This window comes from Octodon degus, unplaced genomic scaffold (genome assembly GCF_000260255.1).
Source record: "Octodon degus isolate 3935 unplaced genomic scaffold, OctDeg1.0 scaffold00196, whole genome shotgun sequence".
NCBI lineage: Eukaryota > Metazoa > Chordata > Mammalia > Rodentia > Octodontidae > Octodon > Octodon degus.
This window is the reverse complement of record NW_004524772.1, coordinates 1,550,459-1,557,550: the sequence shown is the minus strand read 5'-3', so window position 1 is coordinate 1,557,550 and position 7,092 is coordinate 1,550,459. Positions and strand designations below refer to the sequence as shown.

Below are 7,092 nucleotides of genomic sequence, written 5' to 3'. Positions count from 1 at the left end.
TATAGATTTCCCCATGTCCTGAATTGTCCTTAATTCAGAAAAGGTGAAAAAAAGAAAACCTGAGTGTAATTTCTCTGTCTCTGTCTCTGTCTGTCTGTCTCTGTCTGTCTCTGTCTCTGTCTCTGTCTCTCTCTCTCTGTCTCTCTCTCTGTCTCTCTCTCTGTCTCTCTCTCTCTCTCTCTCTCTCTCTCTCTCTCTCTCTTCAGGGATCAAACTCAGGACCTTGTGCTTGCAAAGGAAGTGCTTATGCTGCTGAGCTATATCCCTGGCTCTATAATTTCTTACTGGTGTTCCTATGAATTTTATTGATGCACAAAATCTTGTTTGTGAGCATCAACTTACAGACTAGCAGCACAGTACTAATGGTAAATGAGTGGGATAGGATTCTGTGTGGTGAAGTACTTTGAACAGAATAAAGTTGGTTAGAAGTAATGAGTTTTTGGAAACATCTTACTCCTCAGCTAAGTCACTCTTTCTAACATTTGTAAAACCTGTGGCAGGTAACACTCTTCATGGTATCAACTTGTCTTCAAACTGCATACCACCTTCAAGACTGGATGCCTATCTGTGAATCACAAATAGATAATATGCTGAGTAGACAGTATTGATTAGGAGAGTGATCCTTTATATTGAAGAAATACATATTACCAATATTTCTTAGACTAATCAGAATATGAGAAATTAATGAATTCAGAAAAACATGTGAAGGTCAATGGAACCTTGAGAACATACAGGTGATATAAGAATGTAGGAACTATAGAATTTCAATCATAAAAATGAAATCCAAAAAATATGGAACTTAACACAATGGAGTTAACATCTTATTAACAGTAGAGATACATATGTGCCAATTCTGGTCAAAATGCTAATACACTCTCGCTTCTATCCTAATGAAATTATCATGAACATATAGATGCAAAGAAAAGAAAGAGAAGCAGGAATAATTCAGTTCATTTTCACTGTCTGATGCAACTCCTCCAAAGAAGGTGAGGAGCATTTGTGCCACAGAAGGAAGACCAAGTCATGCTGGTTGAGCCTGCATGAGGGAGAGGTTCAACCATGGTTGAGCATTCCCTGTCACTGTCCCAATGACCTGGGTCAAGGCAATGTAAGTATGAAGCCATCTACAGTATTTTCATTTCCTCGTGTTCTCATCTCAAGAATTAGCAACACCGTAGAAGTTGGTGAGAAGGTGTAAACACGTTCTTTTATCTCAGATCATGGCCTATCAATGGCATCTTGTGAATTCAGTTTGCTCTCTCTGTCTCACATATGATGGACAGTGCTGTAGTTTATGCAAAGAGGGATGGGAGATGTGGCTCAATGCAATTAACATAATATAGGTGCACTGAGATAGGCAAACTATTTGCAAACTAATATAGGTCAACAGGCAATTATACTCTACCAGAAATATCACTGTAAATCATAAAAGCTCTATATTGAAATGGTGATAAGGGAAAAGGGTCTGGGGTAGCTGCAGAGACCATGTTCATACTCTGAACTTACAACTCTTTTTTTTAATTTAATTTTATTTTGAAAAGTAAAAACACAAGCAAAAACAAACAAAAAAAATGAGAGAAAGAGGGTAACATACAATGCTACATGTTATAGATTTTCAAAACAGGAATAGCTAATCAACAATGATTGTTAATTTATTTTTAACGTCAAATCTGTTGCTCATTAACTGATACAGTTATGCAAGATTGGACAAATAACTGAATATCAATGCTTGCTTTCAAGAAGTCTTGATTTTTTTCCTTTTTTAATTTTGTTTTTAATATAACATACTAATAGATAAGACATTATGAATGGTACAGAATTAGAAGATCAAGATGAAATGTATTCAGACATGGGCTATGGATTACACATTGCTGTTCTTGGTATAGTTGCTCAGGGGCTGGGGAGATGGCTCATTGGAATAAGCACTTCCCTGGCAAGCACAAGGGCCTGAGTTCAATTCCCCAGTTCCGCCCCCCCCTCAAGAAAAGATAAGACCATATCCATACGTATACCTTTGCGAAGAGTTCCATCAGTATTAAAGTGCTTGCTTTGGTAGCACATATACTAAAATTGGAACAATACAGGGCAGATTAGCATGGACCCTGCGCAAGGATGATATAGTTGCTCAGATCGCATATATAAGTATAGAGTTAGTCAAGGTGAAGATTCTAAACATTAACTGCTATTTTTTAAAATCTGATGGGGTTACTAGTACAGTCATTTCAGCCATCCTGTATACATACTTGCATTTACAAAAATAGGAAAAGGAAAGGTAGAAATAACTAAGGTATTGGTTTGGAAATGAAAGCATTAGTGTAAATTCATGTGCAAGTGTTTGTATTTGTGCATATGAATGTGTATGTATAAATTCAAGCATAAAACATAGAAATAGATATATGTATATGTGTGGGAATATTTATTTGTCTCTGTCTCTGTCTCTCTCTCTATCTCTGTCTCTCTCTCTCTCTCTCTCTCTCTCTCTCTCTCTCTCTCTCTCTCTCTCCCTCTATCTCTGTCTCCATCTCCATCGATCTCTGTCTATCTCCAATCCACCCCTGGCTGCCTAGAAGCAGTGACAGCCAGGAGCAATGCTGTCTTCCACTAAAAGGAGTGAGGATCTTCATGATAAGTAGCAGACCCATTGCTGATTTGTTCAATGTGCTACAAATTTTGCAATCATTTATATCAGAAATTAAGGGAATGCTTTTAAGTGACAAGGACCTGTCCAAAGAACCCAAAATTACTTTGACAGTGTTCATTTGGGTAAATGTTGACAATGTAGTCCCAAAATAAATAATGAGTATTAGACTGAAATTCATTGAATAAAATAGAAATCCTTAAAGCACTAAAAATAGAAAAATTAAAAAAACTAGGACAGTTTCTGACAACAAAATGTCACCTAATAATTGTACAAGGTAATGAATGATGTAGATAGTTAATATTTGAAGATGATCAACAGATAATTACATAAGAATCAATAGCTGCTAAGTTATTTAAAAATAATAATATTTAAAAATAAATAGCACACACTTAGCAGGCTATTGGCATAGTGTAAGAGGATTTCGCCACAAAAATACTACTCAAATAAAAAGGTGGAAAAAGTAACTTAAATTTACAGTGAGAAAGGCTGATAGGCACAAACCTAACCAAATAGTTAGGAACAAAATCATTTAAAAGGAGACAAATCCCCTCCACCTGCTTCTTGGTGAGGTATAGCAGAGAAGGGCTCTGCATGCTTGTGGTAGAATTATCACCATGAATACAAGTCCTAAGCTTAGTGGTGAGGAAAGGCAGGGGAGGTTATGTGTAGTTCATGAGAGACAGGGATGCTGGGGAAGCTCCCGAGGGCACCTGATAACAACATGACAAGTGAGTGTAGTCGTTCTTACACAGATGCTGGGCCAGATGGAAAGAAGGGGCATTACTGAGATAGCTGATGAAATCTGAAATATGCCTAAGGCAGTGATGTATTAGCATTGGATTTTTGATAGCAAGAGTAGATGTTAGAAGGACATCATTTGGCAAACATAATGAAGAATTTCTGGATCTGAATTCTGCAGGACTTTATATGCTTTTTTATGTTAGGAAAATTGAATAGCATTTGTTAAGCTTCTCCTTCCTTATCTGAAGAATTCTGATAGCATGATTATTGTGAACATTAAGTGAGGTAATGCCTATAAACTCAGCCTGTTGTGCATACTCTCAGCATATCTGGTTGTCATCATCATTATTCTCTTTCCCTTCACTCCAGACATTTGTCTCACTCTCTCCCCTTATACACGTCTCAAGCCAATGGCACTTTGATTTGTCTCTGTACATGCAGGACGTTACACTAGGCCGGGTGTGTATTGTGGCTTAGCCCTCTTGTTGGAGTGAACCAACTGATCGCCGGTGGATATGCTCCACTGGGAAGGGTGGACGGTTGTGATGCTCATGCGGAACGTGGAAGCAGTACTGTGGTGGACACTGCATGAATTTTTGTCTTAAATCTTGGTCCATTTAGAATCACGGGGGAATTGTGAAAGAACAAGATTTCCTGAATGCTGTCCTCTGCCTAGCTTTCAGCTCTCTGCCAAAAGGTGTCACAGGGGCAGTCTTTCCAGAAACAGTCTGGCATTGTGTCTCTGCTATGGCTGGAAACCATCAGTGGAAAGTAGTCTTTTTAAAAAGTGCCCAGACATAAGTTTTAGTTTAGAGGAAAGGATAGGAAGAATAAATAATAAAGCACAGCATCTGAGGATTTCGGGATCACCTGAGTCTTGTTCCAATGACAAATCGCTTCCCCGGAAAAGCAGCAGCCGGAAACAAAATTTGAGTTTAGTTGGATGCATTTAAATGTTTGAAATGAAGAAAGAGTAAACTAATGGAGTATTAAACTCTACCATCCAACTTCTGTGCTCTGTTCCCAAGATAGTCTAAAATAAAGCAAGCCAGCAAAGCTGTCCCTCACACTTCGGACCACAGGGCGTGTTCCAACTCTCCTGTAGCAGACACTGTCTGTTGCTTGTCATCAGAACAATCTTAATGTAAACAAAACTATAATACACAAATGTTGTGCTATTTGAAGTTGCTGAATGCATCAGATATAACATTAACCATATTTAATATCAGAGCTAATATCAGAACTTCACTACATATAAAATAAAATGGTGTCACAGCAAGGGCATTCTTGGAGTTTGAATTGCCTTTTGTCTTTGTTGGATGTATTTTAATAAAACAAACACGGAGGATTTCCCTATAAGTTTTCAATTTGAAATAAGCCACTTCACCACCCACTGGCCAAATGCAGATTACAGATGCCCACACACTGAATACCGGATAGCATGCTTTCTGTGAGGATGCAAATATGTTAGTTCTGGCTGTTTTTAAATGAGGAAGAGAAATCTAAGAACCAAGAAGATTTAGATGAAGTGGGAAAAAATGTCTCACAGAATTTATAGTTTAGAAGACTTTTTCTAGATTAATTTAACATTGTATATATTTATTATCATACATTCTCTATTTTTTTTCATGTGAGAGGGTGAGTAAAATGGCACATTTATGTTTTTGTGTTGATACCCTACAAGCAGAGAAATCTCTTTTTGATGCGTGACACATGAAGGGAATGGGTAAATTGTCACTTGATATCTGAGTTGCCCTCTTGATAGTTTTTTGGAAACTCCATGAGTCATTTAGTAGAGAGGAATGAACACTTGGCGGGCAGTTATGGGTTCCATACCAGTCCCACTTGGTCACTAACACACCTTGTGGCGCTACCCAGTCCTTGGGGAGTCTCAGTTTACCCCCATAAAGAGAGGGAGTGAGTTTTAGTAGTCTCTCAAGACCCATTGCTGTGTAAAATTTTAACATTCATCCTGTAAAGCCTACGTGTATCACTTATCACTCTTCACTTTCAAGGACGACAGGATAATTTTGGGTTATTTCCTTCTTCCTTTATTGTAATACTCGCCATATCCCTTTGTGATAGCTTAGTGAGGGTCGGTTTAGACAACCTGAGAGGAACAGCCACGCTCTTTCTGCCTGTGTGCTCAGGTGGGTGCAAGTCAACACAATGGAGGAGCGTGTAGCACTTCAAAGTCCGAAGTCTCAGTGACATGGTTTTAAATTCTGACATTATTGCTCTACTGCGGTCACAGTAGACATGTTAAGAAGTTTATAGAAGAGTTGATTTATAGAACACGGGCAGAAACTCAGGAATAAGAGGAACCTAAGGCATCAGGAACCAAGAACAGCAGGAAGTCATCATTGCCTCTCTGCCAGGAAAGGAGAAGGGAGAAAGTGAGCTGCATTATCAGAGGCCCTGGGGAAGTGGCTAAGCACAACCTGTTGCAACCTGTCACACAGCATAGCTAGAACCACCCTAAGGAGAGAGAGGAAAGTCCCACAGGGTTTCTCTTCCACCCGCTGATCGCTGTTGCCTTCTATTGACTGAATGCAACTTGAAATCTAAGGGCAAAAGAACTTAGGTGGTGGAATTTGTAGAATTTAGATAGGGCAAAAACCGTGGAGAATGCAACCCAATGAAGAAAATGGGATATAGTTGTCTCTAGCTGTAAGTCAGGAGGACATTTAGGATTCCCTGAACTGATGCTAATCTCTCTCAAGGCTTATAATCATAATGAAAAAGAGAATATATATACATTTGTGAGTATTTATGAAGGTGGTAGATAACTAAATAGAATGCCAATTTGCTTGTTGAAAGAAAATGGTCAAACAAATGATATAGGGAAGACCACCGTCTGCTGTGGGCCTGACCCTGTCAGCTGTGAGGATACATACATACATGGTGTGCTCAGGGTCATGACTAGAGAACACCCTGTGTGTGGAAAGTGACAGCTGTGAACATGGAGCTGCGCTGTGGTCAGCACGACGTGTGATAGAACGGGTTGCTCCTCCATGCGCTCCGTGGGCTGCTTGCACACTGTGACTTGTCTGAGGAGGACTGCCTGTGTAGAAGTCCCACCTATGGTTCTAAACAGCTTAGGAAAACCCGCTAGACACTTGGATACTTTAACAAAGAAAAAAATGATGCACTGAGCTGGGCATCACTGCCTCATTAAAAAGGATGTCTGCACAAACCAGAGAAAATATACCGAGCTACCAACAGGGGAGCAGCTGCCAGCACAGAGGTACAGAGGAAACTGACAGGAAAAAGATTGAAAGAGAATCAACTGATCTAGAATCTGCGTGCAAACATTTCGAGGCTGCCTGCCCACTCAGGAATGTCTTACATTTGGAGATTTTATTAACTTAAAGATAGAAGTACAACCATAAAAATTTTAAAACCAATTGCAAGAAAATTCTCCATAAAATTGATTCAATTTAAGAGAGGCACAGATTAATACATCTTAAATTTTTATGTATCTGTTACCATAAAAGGAAACAGTGTGCTTTATAAGGTTATTTGGACTTGCTTTCCATACTTTTAATTGATTTCCAGTCTAGCTGGTGGGAGGTGGTGAAGCTTGCAATATCAGCACCTGAGAAGCTGAGGCGGGGGCTCACTGTGTGTTGGAGGCCAGTCTGGAGTCTGGGCTACATAGTGAGATCAGGGGCAGTCTCAATTTCACAGCAAGATGCTATCTCCATAAA

General features: G+C 39.2%; 1 non-coding gene across 1 annotated transcript; it reads left to right on the top strand.

Moving 5' to 3' along the window:
• Positions 1 to 2,040: 2,040 nt before the first annotated feature.
• On the top strand, positions 2,041 to 2,148 carry LOC111813534. The gene has a single exon (XR_002818764.1). It is a non-coding gene; the product is annotated as a U6 spliceosomal RNA (small nuclear RNA).
• The last annotated feature ends 4,944 nt before the right edge of the window (positions 2,149 to 7,092 follow it).